The 12,213-nt window shown below is 33.3% G+C and overlaps 1 long non-coding RNA gene across 1 annotated transcript; it reads left to right on the top strand.

Annotated features, from left to right (window-relative positions):
* The first annotated feature begins 360 nt into the window (after window positions 1–360).
* On the top strand, window positions 361–11,895 carry LOC123565655 (uncharacterized). Its single transcript, XR_006689166.2, has 4 exons — window positions 361–1,284; window positions 3,625–3,717; window positions 3,923–4,007; window positions 9,018–11,895. It is a non-coding gene; the product is annotated as an uncharacterized LOC123565655 (long non-coding RNA).
* The last annotated feature ends 318 nt before the right edge of the window (window positions 11,896–12,213 follow it).

Here is a 12,213-nt window from a genome sequence, read left to right as displayed (position 1 = left end):
TGCCAACTTGTACCCGAAAATCCGATAGAAGACAGAAAAAAATATTTTTAGGTGGTCATATTTTTTCAAAATCGACAGCTGCTACAATCAAGCATTATTTTGCGTAATTTTGTGACCAAAAAATATCTACTTCCTGCGAGCAATCAATTTTTAAATAAATTTGATGAAAGTACCCTTTAGAGTCGGTAATTTCAGATAATTTTTATTTCCTCTTTTTTTCATGCAGACAACATCATTTCACAACTAATTTGAGATAAACATGCGTATCTATGACAAAAAATCCATAATATCATTACAAGGGCAATACACATAAAAGTCAGATATGTCAATTTTATTTTTAGAAACGGTTGCAGTAATTGACAAAATAAAATGTAAATTTCAGCATATTTTTCACACAAAAATGTGTTAGTGCGTAGAAATGTGATCAGGCTGAGCACATGGTCTTATGGATTTCATAATTTCCGGCGCTTAACGTGAAAACAGTTAAAGCACAGGATTCACAAACATTAAATTTATGCTTAAATCTATATGCGATACGTTATGCATATAATTATAATTCACGATAATATCGCATATGGAAGTAACTGGAATAAATTTGGACTATTTCCTTCGGAAGTTTACATGACTGTCCTGTCAAAAGGCCTCCCTCGTGTTTACATATTTTGACAGGTCGAGTTGTTCTGGGACTAGGAACAATGGAAAGTGCAAAGTTATATAGATCTATATAAATTAATTATTTTTGCAAAGTGTTCAAAGTAAGGTTGATAATCAGTCGACTCTATTTCAAGATCTGAGAATGATTTGCCTATTTTTGGGCGGAGAACATAGCATATGCATATGTATCACTGCCACCATAGATTATCATTAGCTGCAGATAAGATCCACTGGATCTTGAAATAGAGTCGATGCAGAATTAACGCATTATTTCATAGATAGTGAATCGATCAGAATAGACAGAATAGATCATTGTCATAGAAAAAGCGTTGATGTACTTTTTGCATTCGAATTGACATAATTTGAACATAGACTCTGCATTTATGCCATAAAACACGTCTGATTGGACGTGCTGAATCATCCGGTAAAAACCATCAATATTTCTAAAGTAACATTAATTAGAATCAAGATCTGATGTGCATTTAATCCGTCATGTGTTTGTTTCAGATGAATGAAAACCTGCACCATGGAAACAATGTCATTTGCAAACATTTTAAACCTGTGCTGGGCGTTCACATTGACATTTTTTGTTCAACAGGAATACATGATGTCGACCAACAGTACAGCTAGGTAAATGGCAATGTTCTATATATATTCTACAATAATTTCGTAAAAAATGAACAATGTCTGTAAGTAAGCCAAAGAAAGGACACCTCTGCATAGCTGACAAGGTCAAGGTTCTGAATGAAGCATGATCATGCACCAAAATATCAACAAATTTATACATTTATACAATGGAATGAAATAACATACAGTATGCCTATATTACAGCAAGAAGTGATTAATAAATAGTATCATAATTATTTATTTTACATGGCATGCATGAATTGTTCAACTTCATAAATCAACTGTGCTGTAGACCTACAGAATCAGCATAAAGAAATAAAGCTACATGAGTAGTTTTAAGATATATAAATCCACACTTGTCAAAATTCCATATATAATGCTGATTTCCTTATATGGGTGGTTTTCAAAATAATGAAGCTTTTTCTTCTTTTTCACCTTACTTTAATTCAGTTCAGTTTTAGAATGTGTTTTGGGGCAAATCATATCCAAACCAATGTATTAAAAAATGTGAGCAATTTCAGATGAATGGCTCAAGCATTTTTAATGTTATGTTAAATTATATAGCTAATTTTGTCCCCTCTGCACCAAAAGTGTGACATTTTCCATGAAGGATAGTTTTCAACTGTGTTTTACTTTTTCAAACCAAACTTAATTGCAACAGCTTTGGCTTTTCTTATGTAATCTAAACTCTGCACATTTAAAACAAAATACTTCTTTTCATTAACTACATCTTATTCTTATCAATAGTTCATGTCTTGTGATGGAAGCCCCTTCATAAAAAATAGTGATAAATTTAAAAGTTGAACACTACAATTTCATAACCCCATTAAATTTCTTAAGTCATAATGTTTTTCTAAGATCTTTATCCTTACAGCTTTGAAGACACCTTATGATTTTATTGTTTTATAAATCAACTTTCTCAGAATCTTCATATATGTCTATACACCCAAAAATGTCCCTTGTAAGTATTCTTTAAATAAAATGGGTTTTTACTTTATTTCCCTCTAAATGGAAGTTACAATGGTTACAAAAGCAGCTTTCAGTTTTACATATTAAGCCAAAGTGATGTCCCCTGTGCACCTTTTTTTTGACATTCATCAATTATCATAGCATTTATACTGTAATATGTTGTGGCAGTTCTATATTCTTAGCAGTGTGTAAGTTAAATGCAGGCATTACTTGATAATTTAGCATTATATAAGAATCCCAGGACAATTTAAATTTTATTTTTGCATTTTTCTCAAGTTGGCAATTTTCAGGTTTAAAAGGGGAAACATCAATTTTAATTAAAGTTTACCTACATTATGTAAATATTCAGTAGCGAGTATTGTGTAGTTGAAAGAATTTTACTTACAATGAACATATTCCATGAATATATATTTTGCTGCCATTTGTCCCCTGTGCATCTTCTTAAAATTAGTAGCATTATAAAGTATGTATGAAGTTTACCATTCCATTTTACCATGCATGGCATTTTGTCATTTTCTACTCTGAATAAGCAGTGCATGTAAACTAAATGATTTCACTGCGTTAATTGTGTTTAAAGCCAGTTAGTTTTCATTTAAAGCATTAGATGCTGCTGTATTTTCAGGTTGTGTTGTGAAAATTTTCAGTTTTGTAGTTACTTTGTGGAATAAACTAATTGTTCAATAGACTTTTGTCTTAAGATGATCACCATTAATCTTGTTTTGAACAGAAAAACTAATACTTAATGAATATTACACTGATTTTTAGTATGTGTACCCTGTGCATCTCTTAAATAACTCAGTTTTGAGTTGACAATTTTAGAAATTAAAATCACCAGACACTTTTGAAATTTGGAATGTGGTATATAAACCTGCAAAATGTGAGAAAAAAAAATAGGTTTTATAATAATATGTTAATTATTTTTCATTCAGCAACCACTTTTCTAGGTAAAATTTTATTTTTATGTCAGATTTGTGCAGAAAGGGTGATTTTAAAAACAAAAGTCCACAAACATTTATTAAATAAGTTTCCAACTATACACAAACACCTATTCATATATGTTGAAAAAAAAATTACTGTTATACATATTTCCTTGTCATAAAGCACTGCAATATGTATCACCCATCTTACTGGAAATTCGCTGAACTTATGAACTAAAGGCTGTTCAAAATATTATCTGATTGGTATTTCTCAACACTTTCCCAAAGTTGTATATTTCCTTGAAATTTGAATTATTTGCTATCATAAAAAATAGGTGACCACCAAAAGAAATAGGTTGGAATTTTCAACCCCTGTGTCACACTTTTGCTTCATTATTTTGAAAACCACCAATATGTTTCCTTAAAGTTTTTGTATACTATACTATACTTATTTCAGATGAAGATATAAATTTATTCAAAGAAATAATGGGACAATGAATGTTAAAATTACCAAGAAGAATACTGCCAATTTACACATCATTTTATATAGGTAGGTGTTTAAAAGTGTTTTGAAAATAGATAGGGCATTCAGCACTTATTTTACAAACTAAAATATCTGATTTTAGAATTATGTACATTGTACTTTTAAATTGTTTAAATGTCAAGTGTCAGCAATGGAAATTTATAGAGAAATCACAGTTAATTGTGAAAGAAAAATTTATGTATATATAAATGTACATGTTGGGCTTTTTTAGTTACAGTATGATATGGTGAACAAAAAGCCCTCAATGCAGCCAGTTCTGGAGCTTTGGCTAGACTGTGAACAGTAGACATCAAAAGGTACAGGATAGTTTAGAGCTGCATTTATTAATGTTTTTAGCTCACCTGTCACATAGTAACAAGGTGAGCTTTTGTGATCACCCTTCGTCCGTCGACAGTTCGTCCGTCCGTGCGTCTCGTGCGTCAACAATTTCTTGTCTGCACGATAGTGGTTTCATTTATGATTTTATTTTAACCAAACTAACACAACTTGTATCACCATAAGAGCTCGGTTCCTTTCTTGAACTGGCCAGATCCCATTACAGGTTCCAGAGTTATGGCCCCTGAAAGGGCCAAAATTAGCTATTTTGACCTTGTCTGCACAATAGCAGCTTTATTTTTAACTTTACTTTTACCGAACTGGCAAACAACTTGTATCACCATAAAATCTTGATTCTTTTCTTGAACTGGTCAGATTCCATTATGGGTTCCAGAGTTATGGCCCCTGAAAGAGCCAGAATTAGCTATTTCGACCTTGTCTGCACAATAGCAGCTTCATTTATGATTTTATTTTAACCAAACTTGCACACAACTTGTATCACCATATGATCTTTCCTTTATGTGTTCCAGAGTGATGGCCCCTGAAAGGGCCAGAATTAGCTATTTTGACCTTGTCTGTACAATAGCAGCTTTATTTATGATTTGAATTTAATCAAACTTGCACAAAACTTTTGTCACCATAAGATCTTGGTTCCATTCTTGAACTGGCCAGATCCCCTAATGGATTACAGAGTTATGGCCCCTGAAAGGGCCAAAATTAGCTATTTGACCTTGTCTGCACAATAGCAGCTTCACTTATGATTTGATTTTAACCAAACTTGCGCAAAACTTGTATCACCACAAGATCTTGGTTCCTTTCTTGAACTGGCTAGATTCCTTCATGGGTTCCAGAGTTATGGCCCCTTAAAGGTCCAAAATTGGCTATTTTGGCTTGTGCAGCCAAATAGAGACTTCAATTATGGTTTTATTTGATACAAACTTCCAAAATATCTTCAACAACAATAAATCTTGGATTCCATGACAAATCAGATCCATTTGTAGGTTCCAGAGTTATTTTATATCAGATTACCTCCCCTGATTGTAATCAAAATGGATTTATATCAGTAAGTACTTATAGGTATTATTTGAAATTTCATAATTGTCATTAGTTAGACTGAGCCAATGAGGGTAGATAACTATGGACTGATTTTATGTCAAATTACCTCCCTTTATTTCAAATTAAAATGGGTATATCTCTGTAACTAATGAGGAGACTGATCTGAAATTTCATTTATGTCAACAGATTTATTTTTGCAGATCCTTCTTTTGTTAACTTACAATCATTTTTTGAGTCGACTAAACGCTGTCAAGCGTTTGACGAGTCCTTGCTATCGCACGATTTCTCATTCTTAAATGGCCTCACAACACAGCGAAGTGATGTAGTTCCATTGGATTGTCTCTAATTTCAAAGAGTTCATTGATCGAATGAAGTTCATTTATGTCAATCCTATTTGCTATGACCAATATACGATGTAATCTGTCATATTTATGACTTGTAATTGTGCAATACTCGAATAAAGCCACGTATTTTCTTCCGCGGTAACTCATTAAGCATAAACACGCATAACGATTCTGCGGGATTTGGTAATACATTTGCGCATATGATTATGGTGACGAATATTATGCCCTTTTGTCACAAAATAGCAAATATGATGTTCACAAATTCAAATAAAAACTGCATATTAACTTATTAGCCAAATTATCCATTTGTTACCCTGTCCGTTTCAAAAAATAATCTTTAAAATCATTGCGCAAATAACAAATTTATTGTGCTGTGCATTTTATGAATTGCGCAGACTTACAAAGCTTGCGTAACATCCAGCGAAAGACAAAATATAGTTCCAGAACATACTGCTAGTATTTTATTGAGTTGGTACCTCTGAAAGCATCGATTGGAATGTCTGTTATCAAAGAGTTTACCACATCGATGAAATTAAATTATGACAGCTTCATTTTAAATGACCCGAATAAGATATGTGCATTGTTTATAACAATGCTTCTACGACTTTGCGTGGGTTGAATTTTGTAGTCAGTAAACGGATAAATTATCGGAAGAAGAAGCTCGTACTGGTTTGTTTAGTTACTACTGATATTAAAAATGATATTAATTCTTATTTTTCGAGAAATAAACAAATCGGCGAAACATTAAATTGTATTTTCTTGCAGTTTTTGAAATCGAAAGTAGATCGTCTAAGTTAGAGTGCTTTGACGAAACGAAACAATTTTTTTTTATGAAATGATTTAAATAATATCACCGTAAACTTCAATGTCAGATACTGCCAATTGCTGCTAAACTGTCTTCATATCATCACAATTTGTAAAACATATTGTTGAAACTGGAGATTTTGGCAGTATAAAAGAAAGTGTAATCATATCCGAATATAATATTTTGGGTAAATATCGAGCTGTGTTATGAAATTTAAACATTAAAGTAACAGACATGATAGATATTATTGTAACAGAAATGATTCTAGAATTTATTTTTATAATACATACATAGAATCAATATCAGACTTATATTCTAGTGCTGAGGCATGACCTGAAAGTAAAAATATGAAGTGACAGTCATTCATACTTTGAATATTGTAATACTAAAAAGAATCTAGGTAATATTTAGAAATTGAAACATAAAATTTTCAGTTAGAAATCGCACCAAAGGCCGTATCAAGGGTCTACATTTTCAAAATTTCCTTGTGGTGATACCTCAAACCCTACTTGCAGGAGGGGGTATCCTCCCACACCCTCCACCCATATTGCCACTTTACAGTTTGATACATTTGCCCTTTTACCACCTGCCACAATGCCCATTTCAAAATCTGACTGCAGTTCAAAGCGGGAAGGAACACCCCTCCCCACACCCACCCTGCTACCGACCACGTAAAAATGGCTCAAACATTTTTTCAGCCCAGTCTGGGCCTGTCTGTCTACATGAATCAAAACGGATAATTGAAAGTACATATACTTGGGGACTACTGACATGGTTTTGAAGGGGTTAACAGGTCTGAAATAGAATAAATGATGGTTTTAACTAAAAAAGAACTGCATTTATTAATATTGGTTATCTTTTCCGAAATTGGTAGCTAGTCCGTGTAACTTCTCTTAGTTTCGAATGCGCAATTTTCCTGTCAGTGTAAACATTCATGACACTATATATTGACACTCAGCAACATTTACATATCTTTAAACGCAAAAGTAAGTATACTTTAAATTCACATCCCTTATAATATGATTGAACAATACCTAGCGTGTGACACGGTTATTGCCAGGCCCCTTATCTGTAAAATATCTGAACAGTTCTTTCGTCCATCCGTTACAAATTGTATGTGGCAATCCGCGCTATAATATTTCAATATATAAATTTTCATATTCAAATTTTATCATGTGCGAATATATACCAGCCGATGATTGCCTGTTTTGGTAATGCCGGAGGCAAATGTTTACTGGAAAAATATTTATAGTCATGGGCAGTATCTTAGTGTCACCTGTCAAATTGTAGTATGTACTTTCAACATTTTTATTTTTGCGAACCACTCTTCAATTTTAGAGAAATATATTGGGTTTAAATACTTGTATAATGTCAATCAAAGTTTTACTAGGCATCGATTGAATGTCTATTTCATCTATTGTAACAAAATCTCTGTTCAGTTGGGGAAAAAAACTAAAACCAAACTGAAACTGGTAGACTATACTACCAGTACATCAATCATTAGCCGACTCTCAGGCCCTTCAGGCCTTTGATTTTTAATTACTTCCCTTTTACGTTACTATAAATAGCTTGTTTTTAGTAACTTTTTTATTATTGGCCGTAGGGAAAAACCGAGACCACTTTTCTGTGGTACAACATGGATGGTATCTCCAATTTTTAGGTGTTTTTGACATATCTGTACCTTGTAAGATTTTTTTTTCTTTTTGGTTTAATTTCTTCCTGTCCTTTGGACTTAGATATTTTATCTGAGGACCTTCTTGTCTTCAAGTGCAATGATAACAGGTGAGCGATATAGGGCCATCATGGCCCTCTTGTTATGTAATTACTATTGATCAGTTCAAATGAAACATGAAGTGGACAGGCACATATTGTCAGGACTATCAAATTTGATTATTTGTTTCTTCAGTTATTATGTCATTTTCTTTTTCAAATTGTCATATCATAGCTTCCTTCATACCTTTTGCATTAAAACTCTCTTTCTGCAGATTCCATCATATTCAAACGGATCATGGTATACTTCATGGCCGAGCAGCAGAATTATACACATACTATAGTGGATTTTACATCTGATGACAGTTTTCTAAAGTTATGGTCCTTTTAGAATCTTGAATAAAATGCAACAGTTACAGTTTCTTTTCTTTTGTTCTTTATGTACTCAGCTCCTTCCCCACTTTCTATCCAATACCCTTGAAACATGTAATACACTTTTACCTTAAATGTAAAGGCCTTTATCTTTTTTAGCCTAAAATCTAAATTTTGAGTGTTATAGGAATTATATTTCATCTCCTCCTACAGTTTTCATACTGGGTCACAGTGCAAAAGTAAGTTGATATGAAATAATCAACATGAAGTAGGCATGCACATATTGCAAGACTTCATTTCAGGTTACTTTTTATTGAGTTATGTCATTTAAAATATCACAAATACACTTGTACATTGTGTATGCCTACTCACAGTTTCAAACAATTCGTAAGAAATTTAGTATACATAATGGACATGAAGTGATCATGTGCCTATATATATAGTTTTAGTTGAAAATGGAATGCATGAAGACATACAGACAAATATATACCATCTGTTTGAATTCAAAGCTGTATTTCTTAGTCTTTATTACTTGTGTAAGGTACTGTTTTTCCACTTCTTAATGGCATTTTCTTGATAATGTCTGTCAGACTGATAATATTATAATTGTAAGATGTTACATTCTAAAATTTTGTGTTTTTATGAACATATAAAACATGTAAAGTTTATACTAGTGTAAAAATGGCTAAATTTTTCCATTTCAGATGATCATCTGAAGGGCCACAATTGTTTAAAGCACTGGTCAACAAAATCTGAACTATTTGATGGATCATACATGTGTAGAATGTACTACCATATTTCCAGAATCAGACAAATAGAAATATCAAGTATTAGAGAGAAAAAAAAAGTATGCATCATGTATGAAGAACTGCCTAAGAATGATTTGAAAATTCATTAGAAATCTAACAATTGCTTATTGCATAATGCATTTGGAAGTTAAGACAGGTGTACTCTTCAGGAAAATATGTGTCCAGTGCAACATTTCTTTTTCAATTTTGTGAGCATAATTCTACATAAAAATTGTTACATGGCTACAGGGATAATATAAAAGGTTTGATCTTATTTCCAAACATATTGGGTGAATCAGAGAAGAAATATCAAGAATTAGGGAACAAGAAATAATTGTCATGAATGAAGAACTTGCCTTTTATTAATTTACAGAATACTTTTTAGCCTCACAACTGTTAATGATATTATGAATATGGAAGTTAAAAGTGTGGACTTCGATTAATCTTCAACTTCTCTGAGCATAGTTCTACATAAAAATAGTAACTTTATAAAATTGTCTTGAAAAAAAGTGTAAGACTTTCATACTTGTTTTATAGAAAATGTTTCTGGATGTTTCAATGTAAGTTTGCTAGACCCAGACCCCTAGCTCCTAAGTCAAGGTTGCACTTAGATTTCAAAGGTTAAAAGGGTCTGTTTCTGTCTGGTCAATAACTGCCATACATAAAGGGATTTTGGAATTACTCGGTATAAATGTTCACCATAAAGAGACAACGTGTTATGCGCAAGACCCAAACGCTTGTTCCAAGGTCAAGGTCACACTTAGCGGTCAAAGGTTAATAGAGTCTTTTTGGTGTCTGTTCAATAACTCTGCGATCCATTAAGGGACTTTTAGATAACTTCGCATAAATGTTCACCATAATGAAACGAGGTGTCATGCCCAAGACCAAGACCCCTAGCTCGAAGGTCACACTTAGAGGCCAAAGGTCAGATACTTTGTCCAGAGCATTTCTTGTTCATGCATGGAGGGATTTTGATGTACAATGGCAAAACTGTTTATCTTCATGAGATGGTGTGTCATGAGTAAGAACCAGGCCCCTAATCCTTTGCTGTTACTATAAATAGCTATTACTGTAAAGTTCTATTCTATTAACCCTTATCATGCTGAACATGATTTATTCGTCTTTGCGACCAGTGTAGATCATGATCAGCCTGCACATCCATGCAGTCTGATGTTGATCAGCACTTTTCGCCATTCAATCAGTATATTTTTTATCCCTTTTAACAGTTAATGGTACTGTCCAAATTGAAAAATGGACAAGTTCATTTTAAGGTACCTCTTCCTGGTAAGGAGTTTTTTGTGGACTTAAAAATTCAATACTTACTTTCCTTTGTTGCTATAAAACGATTATTCTTGAAACTTTTTATCCTGGTTGTTAGAATTGGATATGTCATTGTTTTGGCTTTTTGTCTACCAAACTTATAGTTTTGTACAGAAAATGTTTTATTATATCATCTACCTGACAAGCATATATTTAACATCCTGGCACTCTTGTTTTATTTTGTTTATGACATATAGCATGGCCTAGTGGACTTCTACAAAATTTGTTCAGATCATGACCCCCGGGGGTCACTTTATTTTACGTAGGAAAATCTTCAAAAATTTTCTAAAAATAAACCAGAAGGTCTACAACTTAGATATTTCACATGTAGCATTGCCTAGTAGACTTCTACAAAATTTGTTCAAATCATGACCCCTGGGGTCAACATGACCCGGCCCCAGGGGTTACCTGATTTTACATAGGAAAATCTTCAAAAATTTTCTAAAAATAAACCAGAAGGCCTAGATCTATTGCCTAGCAGACTTCTACAAAATTTGTTCAAATCATTACCTCCGGGGTCAAACTGACCCCGCCCCATGGGGTTACTTGATTGTACATAAAAAAAAATTCAAAAATTTTCTAAAAATAAACCAGAAGGCCTAGAGCTTAGGTATTTCACATGTAGCATTGCCTAGTAGACCTCTACAAATCATGACCCCTGGGATCAAAATTGACCCTGCCCCAGGGTGTCACTTGATTTTACATAGGAAAATCTACAAAAAATTTCTAAAAATACACCAGAAGACCTAGAGCTTAGATACATTACATGTAGCATTGCTTAGTGGACCTCTACAAATTGTTTAAATCATGACACCTTGGGTCAAAAATGATCCCGCCCCAGGGGTCACTTGATTTTCTTTTTCTTTTTGGTTAAATTTCTTCAATTTCTTGTCTTTAAGTGCAATGATAACAGGTGAGCGATATAGGGCCATTATGGCCCTCTTGTTCTGGAGTTGTTGCCCTATTTGATCTTGAACTAATTCATCACATCTGAACTCGTGATCTTAAGTCGAACAGATCCATCCAACTGAATTGAAACTAGGTATACATCAGAAGCATGAAATGCATATGTACATGTTGCCCTGATTTTTATGATCGATTATTCTGTCTGGAGTTGTGGCCCTTCTTTAACGACGAATGACAACTACATTGTAGTTTCCTTCTCTTCATTTCAAATAAAACTTGTTAAGCATCATAAACAGTATGTAGACATGCGCATTTATATCATTATTGACCCGTCGTTATTATAGATTATTGAATGAAACATTTTTGTCGACATCATTCTAGTTCGCTTTGCAACCTCCGTGAAGGAATATTGTCAAAGTATACCAATAAGGGGTAGAGTTTGCTTTCTTTTGTAGCAAAACTTTCTATTCTATGCATAATTGTGTCTTGCTCATATACACAACACTTTGACTTGTGTGAACATGCATGAATTTGTTATACTGCAAAATAAAACAATCATCATTGATTACTTTACTTGTCGTCACTTTCATCCTTTTTATCGTAAATAGCACAGTCATACACAGAAGATGCTGTATACTAAGCATATTTTCTCAAACTTCAGACCAAAAAATCTATCAGATGCCACCATTACATAACTATATTTCAAACTTTTGCAGGGGGAGAACACTCTGACTCCTACTCACGCTGGAAGCTATGTGTCTCGCTAGTGACACATTCTTTCTAAACTGTTGCCTCGCTGCATCACATAAAGGTATTTCTGGATCCGGACTAGCCTAGGAAGCCGTTGACAATAATTGTCAGAAGAAATCTTACCTACATTAAAGAT

Source organism: Mercenaria mercenaria, chromosome 8 (assembly GCF_021730395.1).
Source record: "Mercenaria mercenaria strain notata chromosome 8, MADL_Memer_1, whole genome shotgun sequence".
NCBI classification, from domain to species: Eukaryota; Metazoa; Mollusca; class Bivalvia; order Venerida; family Veneridae; genus Mercenaria; species Mercenaria mercenaria.
The sequence above is the reverse complement of the archived record's forward strand: the minus strand, read 5'-3'. Positions and strand labels throughout refer to the sequence as shown.